The sequence below is a fragment of the Triticum urartu genome, chromosome 5A (assembly GCF_056163025.1).
Source record: "Triticum urartu cultivar PI428250 chromosome 5A, HENAU_Tu73, whole genome shotgun sequence".
NCBI classification, from domain to species: domain Eukaryota; kingdom Viridiplantae; phylum Streptophyta; class Magnoliopsida; order Poales; family Poaceae; genus Triticum; species Triticum urartu.
The window spans coordinates 598771113-598778820 of NC_141877.1; the positions used below are offsets into that span (position 1 = coordinate 598771113).

General features: G+C 39.6%; 1 long non-coding RNA gene across 31 annotated transcripts; it reads right to left on the bottom strand.

The window, feature by feature from the left end:
* Positions 1–237: 237 nt before the first annotated feature.
* Positions 238–7354, bottom strand: LOC125538652 (uncharacterized). 31 transcript variants are annotated; one of them, XR_015602825.1, is made up of 10 exons: positions 6936–7352; positions 6711–6836; positions 6404–6585; positions 5966–6088; positions 4786–4864; positions 3268–4054; positions 3152–3202; positions 2339–2447; positions 1734–1924; positions 238–937 (listed from the first exon to the last, which is right to left on the bottom strand). It is a non-coding gene; the product is annotated as an uncharacterized LOC125538652 (long non-coding RNA). The 31 variants fall into 31 exon arrangements; XR_015602843.1 differs by lacking the exon at positions 238–937 and adding an exon at positions 5196–5226 and having other exon boundaries at positions 1602–1924; positions 6936–7354; XR_015602840.1 differs by lacking the exon at positions 238–937 and adding an exon at positions 5196–5226 and having other exon boundaries at positions 1602–1924; positions 3268–4076; positions 6936–7354.
* Positions 7355–7708: the final 354 nt, after the last annotated feature.

Genomic DNA, 7708 nt, shown 5'->3' on the forward strand with positions numbered 1-7708 from the left:
GTTGTTGTAAATATGTAAAGCCAACATTTAAGTTTTCAGCAAAGATTATGAACTAACCATATTCACAATAACACTTAGGTCTCATGTTTACTCATATCAATGACATAATCAACTAGCAATCAATAATAATAAATCTCGGATGACAACACTTTCTCAAAAAAATCATAATATGATATGACAAGATGGTATCTCGCTAGCCCTTTCTGAGACTGCAAAACATAAATGCAGAGCACCTTTAAAGATCAAGGACAGACTAGACATTGTAATTCATGGTAAAAGAGATCCACTCAAGTCATACTCAATGTAAACTAGTAGACTGCCCGTGCGTTGCCATGGGCCAGGGAAAAATTTGTAAACAATGCTCAAGTTACCCGCCTCAGACGAAAACATTGCACGCAAGTATCTTCTCTCTATTCCAACAAACACCATGCACCCCATCTAGCCTCTGTTTTTTGTTGAACTTCTCCCTAGCCCTCTTTGTCCATACATAAACCATCCTCTCAATATGCGGTAACTTGATTATGCATGTGGCTTCTATGTCATTGTTTTGTTGTCTCGCACTACTACGTATGTTAAAAATATGGCATGTACAAGGCACCTCACCTTAGTAGAAATAGTAAGAAAATGTGGCATATGAACAAGAAAACAATCTTTCCACCACATGTTCATTCACAAACTAATAATTCTCTATTTATCTTTGGGCTCTGTTTCCATTTCTACCTAAGATGCATCTCCATCACTTTATCTCACTAATACATATTTTCCTACGAACCTCAAATATACATACAAGAATCACACGACAAGGTTGCATCATTGTCATTCCATCTCTTCTTTCACTTCGGCTCTTTTGGTCATTGCAACACCAGCGTGCGCCGTCTTCACACTGCTCCAAATCTGCCCATGTTTCCATCCGGCTCCAAATACGCCCATTTTTTCTCTAAGTCATGTCGTAACAAATTTGTACTTTCAGCCTCAGAATTTCATTGTTTGGAATGAGGAGGGATTTCAGAGTTCACTTCTCAAAAAGAGAACGCAACACATATTGATACAGATTAGTGATGAACAAAAAATTGCTTCCATAGATGTAAATTACTTCTGTATGAAAATATATTTTGTTTCAAATGTTGATACTCCTTGCTTTTGGAACTTAGTTTCCTTCATATGGTTTTTTCACTTCCTTTTTTGGATGGTAACTGTTTCGGGTCAAATTACTTCTATGGCAACTAAATATTGTTTCCATATGGTTAAATTTTGTTTGTTTGGACTGACCATAGAAAATGATTCCTTGAATTGGCAATCGCTTCAATGTAGTACTCCCTCCGTCCCGCAATAAGTGACTCAAAAATGACTCAACTTTGTACTCCTTACTTCAATTGGAGTATATGTTTTCTTTTCTCATAGGAAAGGAGAGTGCTTTAATTTTTTACAGAACAAAATTGAGATTGATTTATTCTTTAGTTAAAATTGGTGCCATGAATATGTTTCATGGAATCTGGGAATTGTTCCAAACGTATCGATAAAATACTTCCAATGAAGTAAAAATTGGCAGTCTGAGGATTTTGCATTGAACCTCTTTTAAAATGGTGATGAAAGACCACACATGTTGAAGATAAGTTTCGCCTTAATCTAATCGAGAAACAACTGTTTTTCATACCAGACAAGCAACTACTCCTCTCTGACTCAATGTGCCACACCATTCACTCACCAATGTAATCCATACACATGTTCAATACCTTTTGAATTTTATGCTCCCGCTTCTCCATGTGTCAACCCCTCTGTTCCTTGTTGACCCTAGCTTGTCTTGATTCAACATCAAGCAACAACAAAATATTACACCTGATACAACATCAAGCTATACAGGAACTATTAGACCACCCAAATTATTGAAGCTTCAGAATTTGTGTCTGGGACCATGCCTAATAAACTGGAAGAAAACCAAAAGATACTTATTGATATGAATCAACTTGGTTAAGTATGGTCAAATACAATGCACGGTGGAATATCTGCCCTGGAAAACAAAAGAAAAGGAGATGGAAGAAATCATGTACTCAATGGGTGGTTGTAAGTTCACGGGTATCAAGACTTGGCTCACATATCATTGATCATGGGTCTGTGTCAATATGGCTCCGGTGCCCAGTTTATCACAGTGTTTTGTTATTATTTCCGAGATAGTACTTTCTATTATAGTGTTGAGATAAGCAATTTAGATGTTTTAAATATTCCCAGCTCTTTGGATAAGAAGTATTTCAGTAACTGAATAATCTTTGACCGTCCAAAAGAACTACAATGTTTCTTTGGGAATAACAGCAGAACAAAAAATCCGAGAATCATGGCTGACCTATGAGGCGCAGATGTTGTCGAGGACCTAGCTGGCAAACCAGTGCCAGAAGACGACCTTGAACCATGCCTCCTCTCCTTTGCGCAACCTTGAAACCACAAGTAATTACCTGGCATTATTTCATTATCTCAGCTGGTTTTATGACTTCAAACATATGAGAGTACTCTAACATGTAAAATAATTCTTTCTCAGGTTCCAAATAAGTCAACAGTAGGTCAAAAATAGAGGTGAAACATTGCCAGGCAGGCAGACACACAACAACAGCCGATGATTATAGCTTAAGGTCCAATGAGGATAATATAAGTAGTGGAAAACGGAATTTTGTATCCACATCCCTATTGATCAAGGAGTAAGTCAACATGATACAAGGAACTTACAACAACACCCGAGACAATATAATTACAACACTGCAGAAAAATTAGAGATCCATGTAATCAAATATCTCTTTGTTAAATTTTAGCTGAACAACTTAACTTATAGAGTGTCGATGGTTCAGATCTTTTTCCTTTTAATTAACATGTGAGTTATTATAAAGTGGGTAATTTCTTTTTGCGGTATATAAAGTGGGTAATTCATATAGACTAAGACATGGAAAAAGGGTGTAGGTGGTGCAAATTCATAGCAAGTTTTATATTGGATGCACACAAACAACTGTATGGACACACAAAAAGAAAACAATCACTTTGAAAGTTTGAATAGAAATGTCTAAATGAACATCAGATGGTCTAGTGTCTCCACTGAAAGCACTACATGGACCCCTCATTAACAATTTAGCAATGAACAAACAATTCTAGTATTTAGACATGAGAATACCTTGTACAGAATTTCAAAGCCATAAAAAACGTTACCACTGGTTTTGGTATCCTGGAAATAAAACAGAGGTAATAAATTCCTTATAACTAATCAGGTGAACATAGAAAATTGATTACCTCTGGTTTGATCCCATGTGCTCTAGCCAAAAATAGATCAAATCGGCAGGATATCCTATAAGGAAACAAATCTAGCAAGGAAACTGATTATTATTATATCTAATTTCCAGCTACCAGTGGTAGGCGCAAAGTGGAACACTATTACGTAGGACAACAAATTTGGGCAGGAGGAAGTATAATGGTTATGAATGCCAGGCAAAGTGTATTAAGTTCATAACTATGAGCATGCAAATAATTTATATGAAGGGTCCCTTTTCTTCTGCATAAGTCAGACATACTGTATGTATGTGTAATGTGTCCAACTGTACACAAATACAAAATATATATTACAACAGAAAATGCGTGAATATGATGATGAATATCTTATTCTGAACTCTTTTGCATCTTGTATAATGGACAGGGATTGAGATTCTAATTTCGGCACTACTGGAGAGTATGTTGTGTGCAAAACGAAACTACATGCAGTAATCTACATGATTGTTCGTATCAACAGAGAAACAATTTTGCATTTAGTAGATGTGTGTATGTTTCAGGGTTACTTTCACAATATTTAGTTGGTATAGAAAAAACACTTAAGGCTAGCAAATAGAATTAACCTAGTACATAGAAAGTAGAGAACTGACCGCTGCAGTAAATTATGAACTGATATCACACATAAAACAGTAACATACCCCAAAATCTATTCCTCGCAGCTCCCCACAAGTCTTCCTTCGCCCTCTTCTGCTCCACCAACCCCTGTTATGATTTCTCTCCCCTTAAATCACTCTTCTTACTCCGCATACCATCTCTGTCTCCCCAGCCCAAACATGCTAGTACCGTCAGTAGCGCGTCCGGCACCCCACGAAAGAAAACACAATACAACCCACACATGAATAATGATGTAAACATACGTGAAATTATGAACGCTCCAAGAAAATCATTCTGTAAGTAACTTGAATGGTGTGTTGATATGCAGAAACATCTACTTCTTTACAAGACATTTACTTGTTTGGATTGCAAAACAAATATTGTTGTAGGAAATGATCTATTGGAAACTGGTACAAAACTTCAAACATCTTTACTGCTGGACATAGAACAAGCACACAACATCCTGTAATTATTTAGTTGCAGACGTACATGCATGACAGCCAACATATATAAAGTCTTGTGATGAATTGTGTTCAATGGTGAAGAAACTTGCAGCGAAGTGTTTCCTATTAAATGACCTCCCAAACCCAATGTTGGTTGGTACACTCTACTAAGCTGTGCTATGTCAATAATCAAAAGAAATATATGCTTGTTTTACCACTGGCAATCATGAAAAGCCTACTGACTTTCGAATATAACTTAATCTGAAGATTATGTTATTTGTCCCGTCGACTTTGTTGCCTAGCTGGACAATCAGTACTGCAGTTGCCTAGATCCTACCCTCCTACGGACACTTATGTTCTAATCTGGAGATGAGGTAAGTACAGGGGTCACCCATGGATATATTGTCTAGACGATGAGATAGCACAGGAGATGAAGCAATGTGTGTACCTGGACGCCGCACTGGTTGAGGCACTTGATGGCGACTGATAAGCGCCTCCTGTTGCCGATAAAATCAATTGTTCTTGACCTTCGTTTAGGAGAATATCCAGAGTCAATGTGAAAGCATACGACTACATTTTCAATAAAATGGCTGAGAAATATTCATGTTTTTATGGAAGCACAACATGCTCGGGAGGGTAAAACTATCAAATTAGAGCAAGGATAATTATAGGAATCCAATTTAATAAAACACATTTGAGAAATTAAGGAGATCATCTCAATACTGAATTACGAGGGTGGGTGATCCTCTAGGATTCCAGATCAATAAACACAACGTGGTGCGTGGTACGTTCACCCCGACTCAAGGGAGACAGTAGATTGATTAGAAATTCATTCTTGCTTCCTGTCGCATTGTCCACCTGTCTTGTTTCCTCGCAGCTCCACCTTCCCCTGCAGCAACAGCCAGACCCTAAAACACCGAGCTCCTCTGCATCTCAGCGGGAAAGATAGAGAGATCGGATTGCATCTCACAAGCACACTTTAAACATGAGTTGATGGATGGCATCCGTAGCCGAACCCTAGTAACAATTGTGTATTATTGATTGGCACAATCAGAACCTAACTAACAACCACCTTTCAGTGTCAGTAGATCTATAGATGTTGCATCCCACTTCACGTCCTAAGATTGTCTACAAAAACTTCACGTCCTAAGTGACAGAAGCACAAAGGCTTCCATCAACAAAATAATTTTTTCATAACAAAATCTCTGCTATAAAGGATGCAACTATGATGAAGATATGCCTCTGTGTTTACCTTACATCATCAGAAGTTCAAAACTAATGCTAGATTTATTTTTTATAGAGAGATGCTAGATATGATAATACAACAGTAGTAAATGCCACATGATCCATTTGTGCAACGTCTGCCCTCCAATTCTTATTTAAGTGCTGGAATTAAAAGGGCAAAGCAGTGGGACATCACCACCCACCCATTAAATTTTTTGGATATTAACAATATGACTTTAAGGGGGAAAATCCTCACTGAACAGTAAGCTCCCATTAAATATGCAGGTTTGGCCCCTATCCCAAAGCTACTCCGTAATGTGCCTTAGTGGAATATAGTCTGCCGCAATCAAAAGATGAAATAAACAGCAGCGACATTGCATTAGGGAGGTTCGTTGCGTACATACCAGATGTACTCGGCGACGAACACGGTAGTCTCAATGGCGAGGGCCAGAACCTTCAACCCAGATGCTCCTCCCGACGCCCCACACCCTTGCTGCCGCCGACTTCGTGTGGATGGCTTACTTGTCCTGCACCATGAATTGGGCACGACAAAGATTTTACTTTTAGGAAACAAATTTACCATAATGTGAAAGCACTGTAATTATGAGGCATAGCAGGACATTGACTTTATGCTCGCAGATTTATCACCTCTAGCAACGGTTGCCAAATTGCCACAACAATAGAGCCCCAACCAGATTACTGATCTATCTTAACTCTCAAGTATTAACTTATTAAATGTACAATTCAGATGCAAGTGCAGTAGATTACTGCAGTTTAGCACTAACTGTACAACCAACAATTAAGATTTCAGAGGGCAAGCACTGTAGAATAGCATATGCTACCTTCACATCGGGTCCATGAGGTGTCGTGCAGCCACTGTGCGAAACCGACAGGCTCAACCACGGTATGGGGGCACACATATCTTCAAATCCCGACAATCAACATCGTCCCACACTGGAAGATGCCAAGGCAATTCTGAACCTGACGTCCTACTGTTCTTTAATCTCTACATCCCAAATCAACTCTGGATCAACCAAAACAATAAAAAAAACATTAGTAAGTACTAAAAGGCAAATTAATGGCCGAATTTGGATATTTCTGCATGCATCAGACATGCAAAAGTACTGATTCTAGGCACATGAATCGTACATTTGGATGCTTGGACGGACTGGTTGCATCAAAGATAATTAAGCTCTCAGTGTTAGCAAGTATACTGCTTAAATACTGGCAGAATCATGTTCCTCACGCATGGTGTTGCAATATTGCTTTTGGCGTCTAGCTCAACCAAAACAGCCGAGATGAGACAGCAAGGAAGCGGGTCAGTGTTGTACCTCAAGGATTTTCCTTCTGAACAAATTCAGCAAAATAGATTACCTGGCATATAATCACCCAGTCGCTCCCAAGGTCCAAAGGCATAGGAGACTGCGACCGGGACCTTCGCAAGAGGCCGGTCATGGTGGTGGTCAGACGTCGATCCCGCAGCTCGGCAAAAGGCGGTCATGGATCGCGAGGCGCACGTGTGTAGTGCAGTCAGGGCATCGCGGATCGAGGAGGTCGAGGAGGAGGCGCGACGCTCGTGCCACAGACGACCGGCGACGGACCAGAGTTGGCGGAAGGAGAGGGCCATGAATCGTGGCGAGCTCGGGCGGCCGCGGATGAACAAGGGTCGGAGAGAGGAGGAGAACGGAGAGGAAACAGGAGGCAGGTAGGTTGCGCGAGATCGCCGGTGTGGCCCTCGTCGACGGCGGGGCTCCCAGCCAGATCTACATATGGTGGGGTGGATATAATGCATCATGTACATAAATATCGTAGAGGCTATGTTGATTTTGTTTCAACTACATGCGTGAACATATGCCAAGTCAAGCCACTCGAATCATTCAAAAGAGGATACCACCCTATCATACCACATCACAACCATTTTAATAGCATGTTGGCACGCAAGGTAAACCATTGTAAGCTCCTAGCTAATTAAGGATGGCATAAGTAACTATAATCTCTAATTGTCATTGCAAACATGTTTCTTTCATAATAGGCTGAATCAGGAACGATGAACTAATCATATTTACAAAAACAAAAGAGGTTGAGTTCATACCAGCTTTTCTCATCTCAATAAGTTCATCATATAATCATCATTATTGCCTATCACT